The 17126-nt window shown below is 37.2% G+C and overlaps 1 long non-coding RNA gene across 1 annotated transcript in view; it reads left to right on the plus strand.

The window, feature by feature from the left end:
* LOC144088916 (uncharacterized) overlaps positions 1-17126 on the plus strand; it is a 43543-nt gene that overhangs the window by 4492 nt on the left and 21925 nt on the right. The window contains exon 2 of the long non-coding RNA XR_013304957.1: positions 13058-13163. This is a non-coding gene — a long non-coding RNA (uncharacterized LOC144088916). The remainder of the gene's footprint in view (positions 1-13057; positions 13164-17126) is intronic.

Raw genomic sequence — 17126 nt, forward strand, 5'->3', positions numbered from 1 at the left:
TTTTACTTGTAGAATGACAAAAACATTCAATTCAATTTAATTGAAGGTTTATCTTTCAATTGCTCATTTGCCTCTCCCAGTCAAAAATAGTAATTGGACGTCTTACACGACATGTGTCAAAGTGGCGGCCCGGGGGCCAAATCTGGCCCGCCGCATCATTTTGTGTGGCCCGGGGAAGTAAATCATAAGTGCTGACTTTCTGTTTTAGGATCAAATTAAAATGAAGAGTATAGATGTATATATTAAATTTCCTGATTTTCCCCCTTTTAAATCAATGATTGTAAATTTTTAATCAATTTTTTCTGTGTTTTAGTTCAAAAATAATTTTGTAAAATCTAAAAATATATTTTAAAAAAGCTAAAATAAACATTGTTTTAGATCTATAAAAAACTGAATATTCAGGACTTTTAATCCAGTTCTTTTAATCCATTTATATAAAAAAAAATCTAACTATTATATTTAAAATGGTCCGGCCCACGTGAAATCAAGTTGACGTTAAAGCGGCCCACGAACCAACCCGAGTCTGACACCCCTGTCTTACAGCATCAGTGGCAGCCAATGAGTTAATCAACAGTACCAGGTGGCATAGCAAATGTCCAAAGTTGAGACAGCTTTATGCCCATGCAAAACTCCTCGGTACAAAGAATTCCTTGTCACTTACTTCACAGCCACTTCACTGCAGAAGCATGCATTAACCTTGTCAGCTGCGTTTAGCATGATTGACACAAAGAAGAACCAGCTGTCTGACTCTTGGACATGACATAAAAATACAAAATGATTTCTATCTACTCAAACTTTGGAAGACCACACACTTGTCAAGATTAGAGTTTTTTGATGGTACTTGAGCAAGTAGTCCTCAACACTCTATGTTTAGACAAAACAAGGTTTTCAGGAGCAGAGCTTATACTTCATTGAACGCTATTATGATAATAATAATAATGTGCACATAACTAAAGGTGAGCAAAGCGTTCTTTAATAGCAAGGCCAAACTTATACTTTGTTGCAGGCAAATGTATAATAAAATGAGAATTAAAAACCTGACGCATACGTTACACACAAACAAACACTTCATTATAGAGCACACGTGTCAAAGTGGCGGCCCGGGGTCCAAATCTGGCCCACCCGCATCATTTTGTGTGGCCCGGGAAAGTAAATCATGAGTGCCGACTTTCTGTTTTAGATCAAATTAAAATGAAGAGTTAAATCAATAATTGTAATTTTTTAATCCATTTTTTCTGTGTTTTTAGTTCAAAGATAATTTTATAAAATCTAAATATATATAAAAAAAGCTAAAATAAACATTGTTTTAGATCTATAAAAAACTGAATATTCAGGGCTTTTAATCCAGTTCTTTTAATCAATTTGTTAAAAAAATTCTAAATATTATATCTAAAATGGTCCGGCCCATGTGAAATCAAGTTGACGTTAAAGCGGCCCGCGAACCAACCCGCGTCTGACACCCTTGTTATAAAGGATACACCAGCTACACTAATTACATTTCAGTCATATAGTAAAAGTGTTGGAAAGTTTTAATAGTGACATGCAGAGGAAGACCAACATGGTCTTACTGCATAGCGTGTCAACACAGTATAAAATATATAATATACTATATTATTTTTTTAAATGCAATTGGTGGGCAATAGTGGGCAATCGGAGGGCAATAGTGAGATTGGGGAAATCTGGCTGTGCCTGACCAGACATGAACCTGACCTCAAGTCAGCAGTGCCCATTTTTTATCAAATTGCTCTATATTTCATTAACTTTAGGTGAGTATAGTCATGACTGAAAGTTTTACAATCACTTATTCTTGCTTCTATAGTATTTAAGCCATTACATGCAGAAACACCTTGAACAGAGGCTAAAACTTCCAGAGGGTCACAAAATGCTACGGATCTCCATAAACTGCGTTTTATATACACGTATGTCTGTATATTTATGGATGTAAGGGTAAGTTGAGACACAAATAATGTTTGTGGAGTAATAAAGAAGATTAAAGAGGTACAGAAAGACAGAAATCATGAGGGAAAGAGTGATGCTCTTTGCGCATGATAAATTTCACCGAAATGCAATTATATACAGCGGCTCACTTGAGACTGATTTACTTTGATCAAATTCCACAGGAACATTAATCTTTATGAATAAATCATCATACTTTACAGCACAGACAAGCACTTTTGGCAGGTAGTGCCGAGTCCGGTGCCAAAACAAGTCATCATCAATGGTCCTACTGAAAGACAGGCGCCGTGGCCTGGAGTTGTCAGGGGTCAAAACAGGAAACAATGAGGAAAATCGAAACACTTTGCACTTGTAGGAATGCACCCTTGAAGCCACCTTGTGGTGTAGAGGTTCACTCACCTGACTTGAGTGACAAGGTGCGGGCTCAATTCCTGATGGTGACGGTATGACTGTGAGTGTGGTTTGTCTCTCTGTGTACCCTACGGCTGACTGGTGACCAGTCAAGGGTGTAGTCTGCCTTTCGACCGAAGTCAGCTGGGTTAGGCTCCAGCAACCCCTGGAACCCTTTCGAGGATGCGTGGTATGGAAGATGAATGAATGATGAATATAATGTTTGATTTGCCCCATATTGTCAGGAGTGGCTTGTTTGTCCCTCCTGGCTTGCCGTTGGGTTAGAGCAGCTGCAAATGATCCTTGATTACCTCCTGACATGTGTATTTAAGCATCACGGAAGTGGTTAGTCATTGTCGGATCGTCCGGCGTGACACTGCTTACATCGCCGTAAAGGTACAGTTCTAGTTATTTTGTAAAGCTTTTGAGTCATTAAAGTTACTGTCATGAGCTCAGTTCGTCTCGCTTCCTCCTGCTTCCCCGCTACTGGGTCCAAATCCCACCAATCGCACTACGACGTCTCGGCGCGATCGTAACACATATGCATGGTAATCATTAATTTCAAAGTCATGCTTAACTTCACGGACAAACACTCTGTAATGCCTATTGTAATAAATTAGTGACATTTTGGATAAGGTGCTTTTTTGCCAAGAAGCCTGTTTTTTTATTTTGGTATCAAGCAGTTAAAAAATATTATCTTCGGTTTACACTATACCGCACTTTCGTGACCGGACGTTTGGTCGCCGGACGTTTGGTCGTCGGACGTTTGGTCGCCCGGACCCAAATGTCCGGTGACCAAACGTCCGAGTACCAAGGTAAAACAACACGGTCTACGCGTCAATCAAAGCCAACAATGGCCCTGAGCAGTTTCACTGAGCGGACGTGTGTGTATGTGTATGTACATGAGTTGTCCCCTTAGGAAGGGACGTCAGTCAGGGTCTTAACAAGTTCTCCAACAAAACACAATAAAAGTACGGGAAATTTGGAGCTTTTCTTTAGCCTAATAATTAATAGAGCATTAAGTATGACAAAATAATAATTCGCTGTTTGTATTTAGGGAATTTGAGCAACAATTTTAAATGGTAATTAACAATAACCTTCTGGGCGACCAAACGTCCGGCGACCAAACGTCCGAGTACCCCGCACTTTATTGTACGTAGATTGTATGAGACATGATTTTTATGAATTTTCTGTTGAGTCAGACATCGTGGATCCAAAAATTGTCTACTTCTAGGAAAACCATGACTGGAATGGTGCCAATATGATTAATGTAGTTTATTTGATGAAGTGCCCTGAGCCATTGACAAAGTGATCAAAAGAGTGGAGGGGTGTGATTCAACAGCAGAGCTGTCTTTCATCTCTAATTTTATTAATGCATGAGACACATTCTCATCTATGTTATGTGGCACATTGTGTATACACTATTCCTTGCACAATCAGTTAATGTCTATCTGAAAGCTGTGTTTGGCTTATGTATCAAATCTGGATTGCAAGTTAGTGATGAATCTCAGTTTTGTGAAACAGTATATAGTGCAAGTAAACTCTCAGATGAGAGAAACATGTGTAAAACCTTACCATAATCCAAAAATGAAAAAAGCCAGGAACAACTCTCTAGTAAGGAAAGGCAGGATTTAATTCAGAAATATACCAAGTTTTAGGTTGTTTTTTTTACCCAAGTGTTAAATTTGTGGAGTGGTGCAGACAGATTCATCAATTAAATGTATAATAGCTTTGTAGCATTTAAATCTGTGAGTGTTCATGATTGCAAATAGAGAGCAGACGAGGCCATTTAAAGTGTTAGATTTTAATCTTGTTTTAATTATGTTTTAAATTTTTAAAAATCTGCTACATAAAATAGTTTTAATTGGGCAATTGACTGATTTGAGAGTAGTGTAACACTGTCCGTTGTTGGAAATGAAGCTTCACATTGTTGGTTTTATGGTCAATGATATTGATGCACAGGATTTAAAAAAAAAAGTGGCCTCAGGACTGAGCGCTTAGACTTAGAGCACCATTTGTCTGAGACACAGCGGTATATCTTTCTAGTTGCACTCACTGGGGTTCTTTCTGTTAAATAGCTGTCAATCCGGTAAATTTTCCAGTAACAGACCCATTTCATCTAAGATTTACTTCAGCAGTGTGTGGTCCACAGTAAAAAGCCTTGAAGTCAATTAAAAAGGGATGCACTGTGCAGTTATCAATCAACTTGATAATATCTCTAAGAGTTGCTGTGATTGTTCTGTCTTTTTATAATAAAATAAATTTCGATGAATCCTTTTAGAAATCAGAAAAATGATTCAAGGATTTTAGCTAGGACACACAATTTGGAGATGGGGCTATCGTTCATTAGGCTCCTTTTTTTCTGAACTCAAATCCATCTCACTCTTAGATAACACAAAAAGAAAGCTTAAGACAAATTGCATTTATATTCACCTTCAAATACTGCAAAAAAAGTTTCCAGCCAGGAACCACTGGTGGTACTTTGGAGAGTATTGCACCCATTCATTCATTTTCCAAACCACTTATTATCACAAGGTTCGCGGGAGGTGCTGGAGCCTATCCCAGCTAACTCTGGGCACCAGGCAGGGGACAGCCTAAATGAGTGGCCAGCCAATCCCAGGGCACATGGAGATGAACAACCATTCATGCTCACGCTCATACTTAGGATCAATTTAAAGTGTTCAACCAGCCTACACTGCATGTTTTGGGGATGTGGGAAAACATGCAGAGTACCCGGAGAAAACCCACGCATGCCCCAGGGGAACATGCATGTAAGGGCTGACCTTTGATGGAAGATTTTACTACAAATAACTTGCTTGTAATTTTGGGGGAAATGCTTGGACTAAATTTAAAGCATAGATTAATAATTTATCTCACTTCACAGATATTAACTGAGATTTTTTTTTTCATTTTTTTCATTGATTTCCTGTCGCTACCATTAGTACACGCCCAAGATTTCTACGCCTAATGCGTGTATTTGCATGTTAGTATGTGCACACATAACTGCTTAGTGAGGAAAACAAGAGTTGACAAAAGAAGGATGCTCTTGACCCATCCTCAGGACCTGAAGTCTTTAACGTAGCAGCTTTTATTATGTCTTTGTTTGTGCATCCTTGTATGCAAAATTTATATAATTAATTATGCTCTCAACCATCGTGTAAGCTAAATATTTTATGAATTGTGTTTATGCCAGATCATTTTAGAATGTGCTACTACTTATGGTGGGGTAATACTGAAGCCATGTACTTACCTTTTAATATTGCAGTTGGTAAAGTCATCTAATCTGTAGTTGCCTTGATATAGTAAATACCTAATATGATGGAAAAAGAATATGTTGGGAGTAATGTTACTGGATATACATGTAAAATTATTACAAAATTGGGTTAATGAATCTGTAAACTTTAGATGCAGAGACAGCTTTTGTTAGTTCACTTGTAATGTCACAACAACATTCTTTGCATTTAGATGCATTTTTTTCCCTTACTGATTTGATGAAAGCATCAATCATCATTCATCCGATGAGTGTCTAAGATCATTTGGCAAGGTATTTGTCAAGAAAGTCCGAACAAATTTGATGTAAGTGTTCTATTTATTTTTATTCATTTTAAATTTGTGAAGTGAGTCTGACCCAACACATTTTACTATTATCGTCCTCTTTATGAGTATTTAATGTTACGTAATAATGGGCCAAAAAAATGAGCAGGTGTTAAAAAAGAGAAAACCACTTTATACACTGCTGAGACATTTCTGCTTAAAAGTGGGAGTTCACCTCCCGCAGTCACATTTATTAGTGAGAATCTGGAAGCATTACACAATTATTTGCGGTTGCTTGGCAGGATGTTTGAGGTTTACATAATCTTGTCCTACTGAGCCATGTTTTGCACACATCATGTGCCATGGCAACCTAACTCATCAACTCCTGCTGGGCTTTCAAGCAGTCCAAACCTAGACAGCATGTTCTACAATGAGGAACTGCCGTAAACAGAGAAATTAACAACCTCATGTATACATATGTATATATGTGTATATGTGTATATATATGCGTATATTTCATGCAACACACTTATTTATTTACTTGTGTACAGTGGCGGTCTGTGGATTTCCTAGTGACTCCTTCAGCAAAAACTATTTTATGGCTATAAAACCTCTACTGCAGCTACAGCTGCGACACATAAATAATGATAATCAATAATAACCTCATACAATTGAAATATTATTTAGGAATATAGCCATATTTTACTCACCAAAAATCCCTTTTAACTGTACACAATATCCATCCTCCTTTCTTTCGTCCTTTTCTATCGCCATCGAAAATAATGCTGAAAGTCGAGCCTGTCCTGTCGTATTTCTGGCATACGTTTTTTTCCGATTTAGTGCTGAAAATGTTCGTTCCGGGTTGTGACAGGCTTGCTTGCTTTGGAGTTGTCCGACCTTTCTTAATGATGTCCAGCTTTTTTTTTCTTGAAAAGTCCGTCTTGAAAATGGCTTTGACAGTAAATCTGCAAACAAATCAATTTATTCTCCTCCTTCAGCCATTGCGGGTTGACAAAACTGCTATTTAATCAACACAACAATATATTTGCTTGTGCAGCTTGCTCCAGATACAGTTTGGTAGCTCTGGCTAGTCCACTCTATCACTAGCCAATCATAGTTGGTGAAAGCGGATGGTTAAATGCGTCATTATGAAAACACACATCTGGAAGCAGTGCAACCAGGGGGGAAAGCAATGAAAGGAAACTAACAGACAATTTGGAATTATTTAATAAGTGTTCATGGACAAAATATAATTAACATCAGTCTGTGATTCAGATATTTCTTAGGCCATCTGAGAAGGCCTAGAAGGCTTTAACGGCACATCACTGCTTGTGTATTACCTATTTATTTGTCTAAAATGTCTTCTGTGTCTGTGTTCTCACCCGCTTGCTACTGTGACAGTGACATTTCCCGAATACGGGATAAATAAAGTTAGCTAATCTAATGTAAAACAAAACATAAAAAGGAGTGTCAAGATACAGGAATCTATTTTGTATGTGTGTTTGTGTTACACTGGAGCTCAATCAAAACTTTTGAGAAAAAATAATAAACACTTGACCTTCAGAAAAGGTGTTTAAAACAAGACGTTAAAGAGAAAAAAAATCTAAATCCATTTATTTCGGTAACCACATCCTTGATACTACTACTGCAAACAAAATACTTACACAAAGCGATGAATTCAGTTAATGATTAGATAAAAATGATCTGAAGAAAAAAAGCAAAAGTGGTGTTTTGTTGTTACTTTTTTGTGAAGGGAAATCTGAGTACACATGGAGACAAAAAGTAAATGAAATTTCCAAAGTGCATCCCCACAGTTTAAGTGGCAGGACCACCAAAGCATGATTAGTGCGACAAACAGTGTTGCCAGATTGAGCGGGTTCCCACCCAATTGGCTATTTTCAAAGGTCAGTAAAAAAATGCATTGGGCTATTGGTGAAATTTGGGCTACTTTTGACAAACTCTTAAACAGAAGCTCCTGTAGAGTCTAAGTCAGCTGTTAGCTGAAGTTAATGTGTTTGCCCCATTAGAACGCTTCTAAAGCAATGCACTTTTGCGTTAAGAGTACATCCGATAAGACAATTTTCACTAAAGACAGTTCCGTTACAGCAACGTGATTACAGCAAAGTCATCTGCTGAGTGCTGTCGACACAGCAAACAGTTAGTAATCACATCACGAAGCAATAATGATGCTGCAAGTGCAGCTAACTTGTAGCTCTTCAGACTGTAAGCAGGTTTTGGCAGGGCTCCAAAGGATTGTTTGGAGACCAGTGCACTCCATGGGAGCCGATAAGAATCAATGAATCAAGATGAGTTGTTAACATTTGCCCTACGAAAAGTATCCGCAGACACACACGTTAAAAAAAGAGTCAAAAGAAAAATTAGGCTGTCAAATTGTGCTTTCCTTCTTTGGCAGAGACCCAGATGGCTCTGAAATCATTTGGGAGAGGTGAGAGAGTTTTACAAGTGCACGGAGTGACACTTTCATACACCCAAACACATACCCATCTACACTTTGCGATGCATAAGACTCAGCAAAGATAAACTGTGGATTAAAACAACATGAAAATGGATCTGATCTTGGTAGCAGTTATGTAACTCAGACAAGAACAGCTGGTATTTTTAGTCTGTCTGTAGTGTCTTGACTCTCTACATCTTTCCACATCAAGTTTCATCCAAAGTATAATCACAATGTATAATAAATTACAAACGTAGGCGCATAAAATAATAGACTAACTTTTTCACTGCCACCGATGGGAATACTGTCTAGTCATGTAGCTTTTGTCTTCCCTTCTGCTTTGAATTCAAAGGACTTTATCTCTACCAGATGTCCAATCAATTTGAAGTCGGAGGTTGGTAGTGAATAGTCATTCACAATACTACAATAATTATAATTTATTTGGAGAAATAGGGAAATGTTAAAACAGTTGATTACAATTATAAATAAGTATAATTATAAAGGAATTAGTCTAAATTGCTATGTCAGTAATGGAACTTTTATTCATTCATTCTACTGCTTTTTTGTCATAATGAGCTGATTTGGTGATTCTTAATGATCCCATTTACTTTGATTTGCTTTGTACTTTGTGCTTTTGCTTTGTTGTTCTGTGGCCTTTGCGACTGTACTGTCTAACTTAGAACTATGCCTTTTCTTGCTACTGTCACAATGAAATTTCCCAAATACGGGATGAATAAAGTTATCCAATCCAATCCAATCTTCCATACCACGCATCCTCGAAAGGGTTGCGGGGATTGCTGAAGCATAACCCAGCTGACTTTGAGTGAAAGGCAGACTAAACCCTTGACTGGTTGCCAGTCAGTTGTAGTGCACGCAGAGACACAAACGACCATACGCATTCACAATCATACTGCAACCAGCGGGAATTAAGCCCAAAAAGTACCCTAAGATGGCGCAAAATTAACTCAATGCCTGCTATTGACAATGGTAGATGTCCAATTCACTTAAACTGGCTGTACAGCTCTTCTTTCAGTGCCATTGTTGGGGATTGGTTCTTTCGCCCCTAACAGTCAAAATAGACTGGAACCAAAAAAATAGTCCAGCCTATATGACATCTAGTGGGCGTTAATGTGGCCCGCGAACCAAACTGTGTTTACCACCCCTGATGTAGAGCTCGGAACAGTCCTATTTTATTTAACGTGATAGATCAGGTGAACAGAGAGAGTGCAAAAGACTGCTTTTAATCGGTGTTGAAACTCAATGGATTGATAACAGTTAGCCTATTTGTTTCAAATTTGCAGGCTAGGTGATGTGATGAAAAAAGAAAGGGACAAAGGTCAAATAGATCAGAAATATGGTGACCCTTTGAATTTGGGTGCTTAGGCGGGAGTCGTGCTTAAAGGATTGGCTGTCAGAAATATGGTAAGACTTTGAATTTGGCTGCTTAGGCGGGAATCGTGCTTGAAGAATTGGCTGTAGCCTATTTTAGCTATTCAAAAAAAATACATGAGTTAAATTAAGAGGTGGGAATGAATCACCATCAAGTGGGATGTCATTCGTTTTAACATTAATCATTTAGGGATTAATGTACTGATATGGATTTGATAAAATTCAATTATTTAAACTCCATACTGACGCATTTGCCTGCTTCTTCGTGACTATCAGCCAGCAGTCACGCAAACTCTTTCTATTTCAATTCAAGTCTAAGTGAAACAGCAACTCCTCCATCTCGCCGTTGCAGTCAAAGAAATTCCTGAGTGGTGCATATGCTCCACTTTGCCATCCTACCACCCACGCAGACCTCTACCCCTAAAATACTCTTAAAAAAAAAAAAAAAAAAAAGGAAAGACAGCACAAGATTTTGAACACCTGTATATATATATATTTTTTTTTTTTTCTCCATCAACTAGTGAATAGAGTTTGTTTTGTTTTTGTTTGGGGGGTTTTTGAGTGAGGGAGGGGTAAACAATTAGGTGCCAAAAACCATATAACTCAAAATAATTGCCAATTTATTTTTTACCCAGGTTTATAAAATTGCTAGTAAACATAAAAGTGTCAATACACTTTTTTTTTTACTTTCTCTTCTTCAATTTACAAAGCAATTTCATGTATATTTGTATTCTAATAAGGTTAGACACAACAAGAAGAAGAAATCTGGGGTAAAATCTCAAACCTGTGAAAGCATGTAGATATGTAAGAAGTGACCATAAAATAACTTAAGTCACAATTTAAATGTGCCCATCATTCAGATGCAATAAAACAACTGCTGCTTAAAGTATGGTAAAGCTTCAAAGCCCACTCTTACACATGTAGCTGAGTTATTTTACTTGTAATAACAAAACACATTATCATTGCCACCAGTCATCACACGCATACAAAAGCAAGAAATCAACCACAAATGCACTAAAGCCATACTGATGCAGTTTATCCCCTATTTTGCATTCTTAATTTGTTTACTAGAATTGTCCTCAAGTCCGTCTCGGAGGTTTGTGGGTCACCATCTGGAACGATGCCGTTGCCTTGGCTGTCTTTCCCTCTCTATTTCAGTCTCTCTCTTCCCATCCGTGAGACTTAAGACCCATGCTGGAGCTAATAATTACTCTGGCGCATATGGGTGTTTCAGGCCAACTGGGAAACGTTGACTCAGGTGCAGACTCTTGCCATCTGCTTTGTAAAATGTTAAAATATGTTAACCTTATGGGCCAGTGATGATCACCTGCAAATGTATAACAGGATTTTCCACTGCACAATCTGCTTGCTCAGACACATTAACTCAACAATTGTTATTACTGTGATAGATGTCCAATCCACTTTATTTTTTTGCACTTAAGAGCTTTAACCTATCAGCGAGTGTGTATTTTTTGATCATTTAAAAAAATTGAAGTGTTATGAATTATTACTATTCCTGATGTGAGCATGAATGGTTTTTGGTGTTCTTGTACCCTGCGATTGGCTGACAATTAATCTGTACATATAATGCTACTGATATAAAAGAATGAATGAAAGTGATAAGTGAATTTCATCCGAACATTTGACAAAGTATTTAATGGCTAAAGTCATGTTTCAACTGTACATTTCCTCTTTTATTAACATAGAACTCTCAGTGAACAAATACTGGCACTAATATTGATATAATGCAAATTACTTGAAAATGCTTTTCAGTAGAGTTTAATATAATATAGCTGTGAAAGGCATATTTGAGGAACCTTCCTTTTATTTCACGCTCAATAAACATCTCCGAAAATGAAAAAAATCCATTATGGGGGACCAAATTATCCTACTAAAAACATCCTTTTAAGAATAAAAGCACTAGCTTTTTAACATGTGAGTGATGTTTGATTAAAGCATGCTCTCTTACACGCTCACATTCACATCTAGGGGCAACTTAGAGTGTTCAACCTGCCTACCATGCATGTTTTTGGGATGCGGGAGTAAACCAGAGTACCCAAAAAAACCCACCCAAGCCCAGGGAGAACATGCAAATTCCACACAGGAAGGTTAGAACCATCCAGGGCTTGAAATCATTGTAGGAATTATTTTTAAAATTGCTTTTTTCTTAAATATCCTGTATACCACGTGTCAAAGTGGCGGCCCGGGGACCAAATCTGGCCCGCCGCATCATTTTGTTTCGCCCGGGAAAGTAAATCATGAGTGCCAACTTTCTGTTTTAGGATAAATTAAAATGAAGAGTATAGATGTATATTAAACTTCCTGATTTTTCCCCCTTTTAAATAAATAATTGCAATTTTTTAATCATTTTTTTCTGTGTTTTTAGTTCAAAAATCATTTTGTAAAATCTAAAAATATATTTTAAAAAAGCTAAAATTAACATTGTTTTAGATCTATAAAAACGGATTATTCAGGGCTTTTAATCCAGTTCTTTTAATCCATTTATAAAAAAAATATCTAGATATTATATCTAAAATGATCCGGCCCACATGAAATCGAGTTGACGTTAACGCGGCCCGCGAACCAACCCAAGTCTGACACCCCTGGTGTATACGGTATACTAATACTTCTCAATATATTCATGTAGTTTGTATGAGAGAGATGGCTTAAAAGTAAAGTAGCCTTGGAAAAAATATCTGCTGTTCTTATTTGGTAATCATTGTACCACTTCACCTTTTCACCCCCTTCCATGTGCTCACAGTGCAGGTTCCCACCTGTGCACATAATCCACTGCACTTTCTGTCTGCCGACCTTGTCCTGATTCCACACAATCGCCTCATAGTTTCACCGGCAGGCTGAACTTTAATCACGCATTATCATTGTTTAAGCACGTAACCGAAGCGGTTTTATTAAGCAAAGGTCACATTTTTTGGGTTGATGTAATTTACAGACCATCTATTTGGAAAAACTGCTTCATCATATAACACAGTCTATTGCATTTTTAAAAGTATCACAACCATTCATCATCTCCCTGCGGGTGAACTGTGTTATTCTGAACTCTGCCATCTAACTTAGCATTAAAAACAAACTGTTGTCAGCAGGTTTTGATTTATGTTATTGTATTCACCATTTTTCATATTGTTTCTTCTTCTTTTTTTAATCTCACTAACTTTTCTTGAATCTCCCATGATTCCTGCAGCTGAAGCAAATTATCAGTTAAGTGATAAAGCTCATAAAAGGGTATTGGGTTACTCGTGCAGTACTGAGATTGTATTGATAAAGCCATTTAGTCCTTTGCAAGCACATAGTAAAACAAAACCTTTTAACTCATAGGCTACCATGACAGTGCTTGACGTCCAATCTATTTGAAGTGGGAGAGTTGGCAGCGGATGAAAAATCTTCCACTTCAAGTGATGTCATTGCAAGACAGCGACCTTGTGTAAGTAAACATCACTATCATTTAATGTTCATTATTTTAGATTTTTATCTCTTAAAAGTTTAATTTTAATATTGAGATTTTTCTCTCAGAACATTTCAATGTATGACTTTTAATTACCCGTGGCACAGTGGTTGGGAAACACTGCAGTAGGGTCCCCGCTAATGTAGGAGGACCCTATACAGAAAGGTGGAGACCCTAAATTGAGACACAGCTGATTTAAGGGGAAATAGAACATTTTTCTTCAATTCTTTTTAAAGATGTAGTTTTCAGGATATTGAGAGCAATTGTGATAATAAGCAGAATGCTGCTAATAAATAAAAAAAATACTGAATCTGTCACCAGTGACAGTGACACCAATATTGATTTTTTTTTTAAACAGCTGATGCGCAAATAGCATTGTTTGAAATTCACATTGTGAAATGTTACTTCAAATATTGCCCACACAGTTGATCTTGGTCTTTAATGTCTAAATATTGTCCCAGTTAGTGCACTTGCCGTTGACAGATGTCCAATTGTGGGACTTTTCATCTTTCTGTGTTAATGTCTTTGGTCTTTTTATTTTAGTGATTTGTGTTTTTCAAATTCTTCCTGACATTTTTAGGGAACAAAAAGTTTTAATGCATCCATAACTGAGTAAATGTATTTATAAGACATGAAAGATGCCAACTTGAGGAACCCAACCTTGAGGAACAGAGGTTAAAGTTATTTCAAATAGAGGTTAGATTCGTTTTTTGCGAATTATGAAAGGACTTTTCACAAGGCTGACTCAAAATTTCAAGCGAGGAAAGCCACATTCACATGTGAAAAAAGCATCAAAGCTCAAGGTTGTGTTGAAGTGCAACAACCCTTTAATAGCTGCATTTTCTGACTGTGTGCCTTGAATACATTTTTAGAAAAGGGGAACAAAAGGTAAATAAACCAGAAGGGTATTTGTTTTTGTTAACGCAATGTGACAATCAAGAATCATGTGATGTTTAAAAAAAAAATCTATATACATAATATGCTGTTTTATTTAGTTACACAGCCAATTTATTTGAAAGGGGATTGTGTGTCATTTGGAAAATGACTCCATTGCTTAAGTATTTAATTATTTACAAGGGCATCATAAAGCACATTAGATCGTTCTTAAAACGTCTGAAAAGACGGATAACATCGGAAATAGTTTCCATTACTTTTTATCTAATGACTGCAAAATGGAAATGGGTTTGATTATTTAAAGCAAACTTCACAAAGGGATAGAGGCAAGAGTGAGAGCGAGAAGATAAATAGACAAAAACATTAGAAATATAAATAAACTGCAACCCCTGGGAGTCCAGTACCACAGTGCTGCAGATGTGTATACACCTCAAATGACAGAAAGTATTCTGTTTTTCTTTATTATTTGTGATCAAGGTTTATTTAATTTTTCTTCAGTATTGCCCTTTCACGATCCCCTGTGTGGGTCTAACAGGAACTGAGTCATGGATGTTGACTTTGCCTCCCTCAGAGGTCAGACACCTTCTCTGCTTTTAACATTCATATTTTTCATCGTGCCCGTCTGCCAGAGGCTCTTTGAAAGACATTTGCATTCCGTGTACATTCTGGGAAAAACATATTCTGGAGAACTTGTGCAGTATTACAAACTGACCTTGTTGACAGTTTAAATACAGAAGTCAAAACAGAAGAAACATCCAAACATTGTAATTCCATGTGGTTCTGTATTTGCCTGGCTGACTTTGGTGTTCCCCGCGGACAAGTTCAGAGCAAACTTAAAAACAAGTGCTCCTGTGGTCTTGCTTCGTGCAAGGGTTGAAACCACTTCATCCTAAAAAAGTGGCGAGAGTACACATCACATCTGATGATGCCCTTTGAGCAAATTATTTATTGAGTTCTCCAATGCCTTCAATATTGTCTGGCATGCAGCTCTGAGAGGCAAATGAGACCACGGAAAGCATAGTCCAGCTTTTTAGCAAATTAAATCTTGTCTACCTTGTAGACTGGCTATATTGAGTGAGGTCAGGGAGGTCATTTGTGCTGAAATGATTGTGTACAGTAGAGGAAAGCCAACAGGACAAACATAATTATGTCGTTGCTCATTTTATCAAGGATTCCGATTGATGAAAAAAACGGAGAATAATCTTAAATGGCAACTAGTTGGCAACAGAACCACAAAAAGATGGAAATAGAGACAAAGGTACACCCATAACTTTGGTAAACATAAAGTAAAGGGGGGTTAACAAATTTTTGATAGGACTACAAAAAAGTTCTGTGATAAAAAACATCCTGAAAAGAATTTCTGTCGTAATGGTTTAAATCCATTCAGGCTAGCATTTTTTAAATGAGAAATCGCACCACTTATCCTCACAAAGGTATCGGGGGTCCTGGCCTATTCCAGCCAACTATGGACACCAGGCCTTTCTGAATTGGGTGGCCAGCTGGGCAGAAGGAGACGGTCAACCATTCACGCTCACACTCAAACCTAGGCAAAATTTATAGTAATGAACCAGCCTACCATGCATGTAAGGGAAACCTGAAGACCCCCACTTAGTAGGGATTGATACCACCCTGCCTGTGGTGAAGTAAGGCAAATGTACCAATACACCATCAGCAACTCGCACGTTATTTATTAGAGCAATAATAATAGAATTTTCAAGTTACTACGGTGACCATTTTCAGGGTTTTCTCTCATTAATAGAGGGGTACCAATACATCTCGACACTTGTAATGTATAGTATTGTCAAACTAATTACCGTTTTACTGTCATAAACAATAATGTTACCAACATTTACTCCTTTTTTCATCCTACATTTGCATTTATGCAGCTATAGCACACATTGACTTGACTACAAGCTATTTAGTGATACTATACATGTATTATAAAACGCTGTAGGCTCAACTTGTAACTGTTAACATTCCTATTTAATTCATTCGAGCAGTGAGTACCAACAAGTGCGTTGTGGCACAACTGTGAGAGTTCCAAAGGTGTAAAATTATCAATTTAAACTTAATTGTTCTGTGAATGAGTTATTTGCTGTACAAAATATGTATATTTGTTCCATTATGTAAGCAGCATATACAGTGGTGACAAAAGGAGCAATTTACTCCCCTGCTATATTGCTCTTAATTAGTTTGTTTGTTTTAGTAAACATGAGCTATAAAGATAGTACAATGTGATGAAAAAAAAATCTAAAAAAAATAATTTATTATTTGTCTTAAATAAAAAGCAAGGCGGCGTGAATGGTTGTTCGTCTCCTCCTGCCCCGTGATTGGCTGGCCACCAATTCAGGGTATCCCCCACCTCGTACCTGAAGTCAGATGGGATAGGCTCCATCACCCTCAATGACCCATGTAAGGATTAGCAGTTCAGAAAATGAATGAATTATTTATCACGTGACTGTAGCAATAATTATTGTATTTTATTTATTTCAGAACATCACATAAATGCAGTTTTAGCCTCAGTTTCTTTTTATTCCAAAAATAAATCGAGACATGACCTTATCCAAATTTTGATGCTGTTTTTTTTTCTGGGGTCTCTTTCTGTATACATGCAATGCGAATAAGATGAGGTTAATGAGAGTAACAATCAGGTCAAGACAAGTATTTACCATGTTACTCGAAATCCGTGTCAGAAACCCCAGAGTGCTTCTTATCTTTTTAAAATGTGCACCAGTTTTTCGTTGAATCTTTGACTGTGCTGCTGTCTTCGAGAAAAAGCAGGGATTTTCCATGCAAGTCTCATGCTTTAGCCCCTCCTCTACATGTGAGCAATGTCTGAGGGTGGCATAGAACACCTTATTCTGCGCATTGCAGCTTTCAGCACATGTGATGCACTGTGCCCACTGAATAAAAAAAAGATTTCTACTATAGAATTCCTACAATGTTCTTTAAAAAAACAATAAAATATCTACAAGGATACTGTGGCAAAATATTTACAGTACCAAGCAAAACAAATGAATGGAAAATAGTAAATATTTTACAACAAAT

This window comes from Stigmatopora argus, chromosome 14, assembly GCF_051989625.1.
Source record: "Stigmatopora argus isolate UIUO_Sarg chromosome 14, RoL_Sarg_1.0, whole genome shotgun sequence".
Classification (NCBI taxonomy): domain Eukaryota; kingdom Metazoa; phylum Chordata; class Actinopteri; order Syngnathiformes; family Syngnathidae; genus Stigmatopora; species Stigmatopora argus.